The sequence below is a fragment of the Ornithorhynchus anatinus genome, chromosome 5 (genome assembly GCF_004115215.2).
Source record: "Ornithorhynchus anatinus isolate Pmale09 chromosome 5, mOrnAna1.pri.v4, whole genome shotgun sequence".
NCBI lineage: Eukaryota > Metazoa > Chordata > Mammalia > Monotremata > Ornithorhynchidae > Ornithorhynchus > Ornithorhynchus anatinus.
In genome coordinates this window covers 41,111,555-41,121,346 of record NC_041732.1, presented here as the reverse complement: position 1 = coordinate 41,121,346, position 9,792 = coordinate 41,111,555, and positions in this window count along the sequence as shown.

Genomic DNA, 9,792 nt, shown 5'->3' with positions numbered 1-9,792 from the left:
GCATTGGAAACAGGTCTCGGAATCAGAGATACACAGACCATTCACGGGCTGAGGCAAGGTCAGGATCACGGTTACAGTATTACTCCACCAGGTGACTCACTCAGGATCAGAAATGCATCTACCCTTCAGCAGGTAGTATTGTGGTTCAAAGCACCAGATGTAAGAATCCTCTCCCCCAACATAGTGAGGAGTTAAAGAAGCCAACTCTTGGGGAAACTGACTCTGTCTCTTCCCCTGCCCTAACTGTTAATTCACAGAGGTCATCATTCCTAATCCCCCTCATCCAGCAGCACAACATTCTCCACCCAAAAACTCTCTTCCCCTATTCCACAAGGCCCTGCCTCCTTCCAGTGGGATTCCTTTTAGCCAAACCCAGTTCACTTGGGATGACTGCCTTTTCTTCCTGCTCTAGAGTTCTCTTAATCCCTCTTGTCTGGGGGCAAGGAGCCCACCTCCTCTTCTCTCCAGTGAAGTTTGTTGGCCCCATCTCTATTGCCCAGGGACTTCTGCAAGAGGGTATTATGCAAATCAGTGGATGTGCTGGAAAGCCAGGTCAAAGATGCAATTTAGGTGAAGATTCAGTTCAATCCTTAGAAGCAGCAAAGTCCCCTTTCAGGATTACCCTTCACATACACATGTGAGTCCAAAGATTAGTGAGAAAATATCTAGTTGGTTGCCACGCCAAAGGGAGGTGTCTAACTGAGTTACAGCCTTCCTTTGTTTGAAGCCCCCAATACAACATTTACTTTTCCCAAAATTAAGATATAAAACATGTAAATCAATCTAGACTGCGAGCTCATTGTAGGCAGGAATGTGTCCATTTATTGTTACATTGTACTCTCCCAAGCGCTTAGGATAGTGCTTGTACACAGTAAGTGGTCAATAAATATGACTGAATGAATGAGTGAATACATGAATCTCTATTTATCTGATATTAACTTTTTCACCCATCTCCCAGGTTCCTTTCCTCTCAGACTTTTCTCTCTCTTCCTCTTTCTTTCTCTCTCTCTCTCTCTCTCTCTTTCTCTCTCTCTCTCTCTCTCTCTCTCTCTCTCTTTCCCTTGAGCTTTCTCCCCCTTTAGGCAGCATTTTGACTGATCACTGTCATCCGAAATAACTGCCAGTGTTTGTTATCACACTTGCCATGTCCTTGGCTTGGTTCTGCTTGTGTGAACATGAAATGTAGACTCCCATGTATTTTATATTCAGTACATAGGACTAATAGAATTGGTAGATACAGGGTTTTAATAATGAAATCACAGAAACTTCTACTTGAAGTAGAAAAAATATGAAATTTGAAATTGTTGGACCATAAGACCACCATAAGACCTTAGTCGACAAAATGCTGGTTAAGAACTCTCACTTCTCCGATTGGGATAAATTAGGGTTGCATTATTCAGTTACTTCTTCTAGTAGTAATGAGAAAAAAAAAGAAACCGGAGCCAATTTAAATCCTGAAAATAAAATAGAGGCAGTGGAACTCAGAGCAGTGTTCTGCCAAAACCAAGAGCTGGTATCCAGGTCTCAGGAAGCATACTTTTCTGGGCTCAAGTTCCTTCAACATTCTAAGGGTCCCTTCAATATTATTCAGGCCTCTTTCTCTAATGGAATAACCTCCCACTCCTCCAAGAATAATTTCATTTTATCCCTGCCACATGTTTTTCCAAGCAAAAGTAACAGTACCAGCATGAAGCAGTGTTTTCCAAACTAAATAAGGAACATTTTCATCCCAAAGAAACAAGGATTGGATCCTAACTTTAGTGTAGCCTGGATCAAGAAGTAGAATTCCTAATTGTATCAACTCCAGACCTCCAGACTCTAATGAGGAGTATGATCTTAATCCTATCATAGTCTAAAATCAGCCAATCAGGGGTATTTACTGAGTGCTTACTGTGTGCAGAACATTGTCCTAAGTGTTTTGGAAGGCACACTTCAACAGAGCTGGTACTACAAGCTTACAGTCTAGAAAGTCTAAAATAAGGAAAAGGCCCTAATTCTGTCAGAAGTCTCAGCTAATAGGCTCCACTATCTAGATTTCAGGTAGTCATATTAAGCTAAATTTCTCTTTGATAACAAATTTTACTAATATAGGGAAGTGAAATACAATGGGAAGGATATGTTCCTAATTAGTAGAAAGGAGAAAAAGCAAAGACATAACCATCCAAAGTTTATAATGTTCAGTTTTCACAAAAATATACTGATAATTGTGGTATTTGTTAAACACTCTATGCCAAACATTGAGGTAGATATAATTGAATCGGATCAGAATCAATCCTCATCCCACATGGGGTTCACAGTGTAAGGGAAAGGAAAGACAGGTTTTAATCCCCGTTTTACAGAGACACAGAGAAGTTAAATGACTTGCCCAAGGTCATCCAGCAGGGCAGTGACAGAGATGTGATTAGGAAGCAGGTTCTTTTAATCCCAGGTCAGTGCTCTTTCCACTAAGCCATGCTGCTCAGCTACAATATGGGCTTTATTTTAAACTCTTATTTAAATAATCATGGTTTTGGAAACTAATTAAATTACAAACAGAACAGTTGACTTCTAGTTAATATAATCTATAGTTTTAAGATTTCTGGGTTTATCAGAATTCTTCTCAAGTTCTTGAAGAACTAGTTGACACTAACCTCAGAGACATGAAAATTTCTATATGACTTGAGAGATTCCACATAACTAAAAAAAAAAAATCAGGGCCATCAGTTGTCTTTCATTTTGGTAGTTTGCAAGGCAAAGGAAGTGCCCTCAAATAAACAATTAAAGAGATAAAATCAACTGCCATTTTTCTTGCCTGGGCAGATTAGAATCGATTACCACATGATTATTTCAAAGTGAAATCAGGAAGCCCTGGGTCACTTTTGCTGCCATAACTAAAAGTTTGCACAGCTAACAGCAGAAAACTTTGGGCTTTGAATGCAATCTCTTAAGAACTTTTGAGTTGCTACCTCCACAGAAAGTAAGAAGACCAGGTCAGAGTCTAGTGCATTACTTTCAGACAAATTGTAGGACAATTGTGTAGCATGTTTTCTGGAAAATCTTACAGATTTTCAAGAGTTCAGGTCACAAAGAAAAAAGAGTATAACTTCTGGGATTCTGCTCTCAGCAACCATAGTCAATACATATTTTTTACTGTTCTGCTCTTCTACCTCTCTCACACTTCAAACTATAATCTCCCAAGTGCTTAGTAAAGGACTTCACACTTAATAGGTGTTCAATAAATATATCGCTCTCAAGGGTGATAATATTACCATATTTTTCAATTATAATATTTGCAGCATTTAAGGATTTTAATAAAGCACTTAATCTTTCTCTTTCCTCTACCATCCAAAGTTTCATTTCCTATTGCCTTTTTTCTTCTGCCCTTTTAAATCATGTTCTTGAACTGTTGATGATGAGTGTGATAAATGCAAAAAAAAGCCAGGCTTAGTTGTGAAGGAAATGGACTATTGTAAATTAAGCAGAAAAAGATCAGAAATAGTGTTAAGGCTGGAGTAGTGCAGGTTGAGAAGCAGCGTGGCTTAGTGGCAAGAGTCTGGGCTTGGGAATCAGAGGATGTGGGTTCTCCTCCCGGCTCTGCCACTTGTCAGCTGTGTGACTTTGGGCAAGTCACTTAACTTCTCTGTGCCTCAGTTACCTCATCTGTAAAATGGGGATGAAGACTGTGAGCCCCACGTGGGACAACCTGATTCCCCTGTGTCTACCCCAGTGCTCAGAACAGTGCTCGGCACATAGTAAGCGCTTAACAAATACTAACATTATTATTATTATTACAGCACAACAGAGTTGGTAGACTAGTTCTCTACAGTGATCTTACAGTTTAGAGGAGGGGACAGACATTAATATAAAAAAAAAAGCTAGAGATAGGCACAGAAGTTCTGTGGGGTTAAGGGTGGGGAGAATACTAAATTGTTTACATGAAGCACTGCTACCAAAGGTTTAACAAGATGTCACATATCCCCAAGGGGAAAAGGCAAATGATATAGAAAATATTTAATTTAAATACTTATGATGGCTATGAAAAGTTACTTTCTATCTTAGGTACATGTATCAGAGTTTGCTGAGCTATATTATGGTTAGTCTTTGGTTAGAGTTTTTCAAAACATCCAAAGAGCCCTGTGGAAGGTTTGCAAGGGAATTGCTGGGAAGGAATGGAAAAGCTAAATTTCTCAAGAGGGAATAAGGCTGATGCATAACATCTCTGTAACTCAGTGAGGAGGCCCTGGGAGGAGCCAAGCTCCTGAATTCTCTTGATAGTGGGGAGAAAGATCTAGAAAGCCTCTTTACTCTCTGCTCTGTGGTCAATGAAGAACCTCTTCAGAGTTGGCTCCACCTGTGTAAACCCCTATTTCCCAATTAAACTGATGGGAAGGTAGGCCACCAAAGTGGTGGTTGATGATCTATTTTGAAATTGTTCTGGTGTATATCCTAGTCATGATTTTAAATCTCTGTCGGACATTACTCTCACATTCTTTTTCTATTGTATCTCTAATTAAAATATTACTCATGAACAGATATATGTAATCAGTTTTATTGTTCTTTAAAATAAAGATTACCCTTTTGGATTCTACCCAGGATCCACATCTCTTTCATTCCTTTCGATTGCCTGGTTTCGGAAGGGCAGCTGCGACTTCTCAGTCTAAGAATTTTAGCAAGATGTCTTTTATTTTACATTCGGCTTTGTCAAATGAAATTTTGGGACCCCAGAAGGGATTGTGTGGGGTTCCAAAGTCATCACAGAGACTAGGTTGAAGGAGTTCTTTGGTGGTGGTGGTGGCACAAATGGCAGTGAATAGTCTTTAAGAACTAACACAATGTCTAGAGGGTATCAAATTGTTGGATTTGTGTGTGTGTGTGTGTGGGGGGGGGGGGGGGGGGTAGTGTGAGTGTTTGTAGGAGGGAGAGACAGTTATAAGGTGTTGGGAGTTAGAGGTTTTTCAGGATGAAAATATTTGAGAGCTCTGATTCACTGGAAACTTTGAAACAAATGTAATTTCAACAGTATGCAAATGTAACTAATACTCCAGGGATCAAACATAAGCATTAGTTCAATCTTCACTAAGGAAAAACTCATGACTGCTGAGAATTTAGTAATAACTGTTCATCAATCCAACTGAATATAATCTTGACATTCTAAAGGCTTAGTCTGTAATAGCTAACAGAGCAATCACAGCTAATAAATACCTGTCATAGTCTTTATAGCCTGTTTTCTGGAAGAACTGATGTTCAGGGACATGTCCACTTGAGCAGTGGCAGCTAAGAAAAGTGGTGGGGGAGGAAGCTGGAAGAGGAACTGTCAAGAAAAGCACCACGTGGGACAACCTGATCACCTTGTATCTCTCCCAGCGCTTGGAAAAGTGCTTTGCACATAGTAAGTGCTTAACAAATACCATCATCATTATTATTATTAACAATTAAAGTGTTTTGGGCTGTTCATAGAGCTGTTGCCAGCATATGCCTGACTCACTAATTTCTATTTTGTGAAATCCACTCTTCTCCCTGAACCTGCATAATCCAGTTTGTGTGGATTTAAAGGAAAGAAGCTAGGTGGGGAAGAAAGAAGAGAAGATGGATAGGACTCAAAAGAAAAAGTACTGGCAACAGCTGGGGCAGCCAACAGTAATGAGTGTGATGAGGAGGACAGCCAAATAAATTGTCTAAATGCAAAATAGTCTCTTCAGTTATAATAATAATGTTAAATGTGGTAATTGTTAAGCATTTACTGTATGCCAAGCATAGTACTAAATTCTGGAGTAGGTACAATACAGTCAGATCAAACGCAGTCGCTGACCCACATGGGTCTCAGAGTTTAAGTAGGAAGGAGAAACAGATATGTAATCCCAACTTTTTAAATTAGGAAACTGAGACACAGAGAAGATAAGTGATATACCAAGGTCAAGCCGAAGGCAAGTGGTGTGAACACGATTAGAACCTGGGTCCTCCTGACTCCCACTGTTTCTTAAGATGGGGTTGTTTGAATTTATTAATGATAAATATAAATTCAACTAATGACACAATTCAATTATCACTGCTTCCAAAATAAAACCAAAATCAGTCCACTGACCACTTCAATTACTGAAAACCCTCAGTGGACCTAAGGTTAGGAAGAGATCACCAGTTAGGGTTAAGGCCAGATTTAAGACTAAGGGAAAAGTTGTGAGAAGGCTGGGATTAGGGTAAGGAGTAGAGGTAATTGTCAATGACAGGGTTTGAAGACAACTGGACTGTCAGTCACTGAACAATCAATAACAAATTGATTGAGAGTTCTGAAATGTTGGGATTTTAGGTGATGATAACAATAATGAGCTGAAATTCAGTGAAATTTAAAGTTGCTGCTTTTGACTACTGCCACAACTATCCCATCCTCACCAAAATCCTATTACTTCTGTCTAGTTTTTTAGAATTTCTAGGACAAATCCTCATTTGTTTAGACAATGAGACTTGGAAGAACTTCCCAAGACAAAAAGTGCCAGCACTATTTTCCATGTCCACGCAACTGCTTTTTGGTGAGCTGAAATTAGGAAATTGAAATAAAGGAGGATGGAGTAGACACTTTAAGGATAAGATAAAACAAAGCCTCAGACCTACATCTCTGATGAAAATTGGGAGTTAATTGCTGCAGGTAGACCAGTGAAGCATACTGAAGACAACAAGGGAGCAGTTTTATTCACACGGAAATTTTGGATTGTGAAATAAGGAGGCAGAAATTAAAACAATGGCAGATACTACAAACAATAAATATTACAGCAGGACAAAGAACAGTTTTGACATGGTCTTTTATCCCACTCCAGAATCCAGAGGTGAAATTCACATCAATAATAACATCTTTGAGTATGAAAAACAGGTGTGCGTACACAAACACACAAACACCCTAACAATTGCTTTTAGCTTGGTTCAAAATGCAAGTTTTTCCAAAATATTGAAATTTCATATCATGACGTAAGGTTTTCCGGTATGCAAATTTGAAGTTTAATGAACTTTGCATTATTTAAGAACAATTCACCTTAATCTGGTTTTCTTTTACTGGGATCTCTTTGGTGCGGTTTTTACTACTATTCTTAGTTCCAAATCTACAGTGGAATAAGGCAGGGAAAACATGCTCCCCTCTAGAACTAAAGGGATCAGTTTAAAGTAAATTACCTCTTCAAGGCAGAATTTAATGTTTTCTGGAGGAGGCAATTTACCTACAAGAGGTAAGTATTTTACTTCCATGGGGGAATGTATCATATTTGCACTCTGCACATAGTAAGCGCTCAATAAATACTATTGAATGAATATTTTACTTGCCTTTCTTCGCTGTCGGATTGGGTCCATTATGATTACGATCATATATATACCAAAATTTAGGAGAGACTTAGGCCTGTAATTTACCCTGCAAAGAAATCATATTTCAGCTCGTGTTACTTCACCACCAAAGGGTCTACACATGAAAACATTAAATAATCTCAATTATATTGATAAAACTTTTATATATTACAGGACCTTTGTAACCAAGTTGATATCAACTTGCAGACCATTTCCTACTCCCCTACTGCCATTTCCCTCAGTTGGAATGTGTCTTCCACATTAGGTTACAGATATACCTGTGGTTTTGCATGTACTTTTGTGTGGAATTAACTTTCTGACCTGCATTAAATCAGCCCTTTACTCATTTTGAAGCCCTGATTAGAGTTTTGCAATACCCAACTAACTACCTAGGATGTTTAAGAGAAATTTAGCACTCAGATTCATCAGGAATCAAAATGATAAATCACTGCCTGTTTGTTTACTAAACTGCAGCTAAAAAAGCATTACTAATGTAACCTCTCAGAAATACCTGATTTGACAGTTAAATGTAGGGTTGTCTCGACATTTACAATTTGTAAAATCAAAAGATCCTTCACCAAAAAAAAATGATTACCATTTTATTTGATTTCCCTGTAATGCTTTTCTTCTGGGTTCTAATCTCGACTCTGCCCATTGTCAGCTATGTGACTGTGGGCGTCACTTCACTTCTCTGTGCCTCAGTTCCCTCATCTGTAAATTAGGGGTGAAGACTGTGAGCCTCACATGGGACAACCTCATTCCCCTGTATCTACCCCAGCGCTTAGAACAGTGCTCTGCACATAGTAAGCGCTTAACAAATACCAACATTGTTATTAATTCTGACTCTGCCACTCATCTGCTGGGTGACCTTGTGCAAGTGACTTAACTTCTTTGGGCCTCAGTTACCCTCATCTGGAAAATGGGGATTATGACTGCGAGCCCCATGTGAGATGGGGTTGGGTAGGGATTGTCTCTATTTGTTGCTGAATTGTAGTTTCCAAGCGCTTAGTAGAGTGCTCTGCAAACAGTAAGTGTTCAATAAATATGACTGAATGAATGGCTCACAGTCTAAAAGGGGAAGACAGACAGCAAAGCAAAACAGAACGAAACAAAATAAGAATTTGAAATATGCTGAGCAGCATCTCGAGGGATCCCAGGCCTGGACCCTCAGGGAAGAAGCTCGAGCCCGATGGAAGGGGCATTAGCCTCAGCTGCTCTTCTCGCTCCTGTTTCCAGGGATCCTGATCAATGACTTTATCAAAGCCTTTATTCAAAAGTTCCTGACAGGACCCAACAGGCCGCAGGAAAGGCCGGATGTGGCCCGCAGTTGTGTTGTCTCTCTCCCCCCTTTAGACTGTGAGCCCGTTGTTGGGCAGGGATTGTCTCTATCTGTTGCTGAATTGTACATTCCAAGCGCTTGGTACAGTGCTGTGCACATAGGAAGCGCCTAATAAATATGAATGAATGAATAGATAGATAGATAGATAGATAGATAGATAGATAGATAGATAGATAGATAGATAGATAAATAAATAAATAAATAACGTGGCTCAGTGGAAAGAGCCCAGACTTGGGGATCAGAGGTCATGGGTTTGAGTCCCGGCTCTGCCACTTGTCAGCTGTGTGACTGTGGGGAAGTCACCTCACTTCTCTATGCCTCAGTTCCCTCATCTGTAAAATGGGGATGAAGACTGGGAGCCTCACGTGGGACAACCTGATGACCCTATATCTCCTCCAGCGCTTAGAACAGTGCTCTGCACATAGTAAACGCTTAACAAATACCAACATTGTTATTATGAGAAGCAGCGTGGTTCAGTGGAAAGAGCCCGGGCTTATCGCCCTATCTCCCTACTACCCTTCCTTTCCAAAATCCTAGAACGAGTCGTCTACAATCGCTGCTTAGAATTCCTTAACTCCCATTCTCTCCTGGACCCCCTCCAATCTGGCTTCCGTCCCCTCCACTCTACCGAGACTGTTCTCTCTAAGGTCACCCGTGACCTCCTTCTTGCCAAATCCAATGGCTCCTACTCCATTCTGATCCTCCTTGACCTCTCTGCTGCCTTTGACACTGTCGACCATCCCCTCCTCCTCCATACCTTATCTCACCTTGGCTTCACGGACTCTGTCCTCTCCCAGTTCTCCTCTTACCTCTCTGGCCGGTCATTCTCGGTCTCCTTCGCTGGCGCCTCCTCCCCCTCCCATCCTTTAACTGTTGGAGTTCCTCAAGGGTCAGTTCTTGGCCCTCTTCTGTTCTCCATTTACACTCACTCCCTTGGTGAACTCATTCGCTCTCACGGCTTCGACTACCATCTCTATGCAGATGACACGCAGATCTACATCTCCGCCCCTGTCCTCTCCCCCTCCCTTCAGGCTCGCATCTCCTCCTGCCTCCGGGACGTCTCCACTTGGATGTTGGCCCGCCACCTAAAACTCAACATGAGCAAGACTGAGCTCCTCATCTTCCCTCCCAAACCCGGTCCTCTCCCAGAC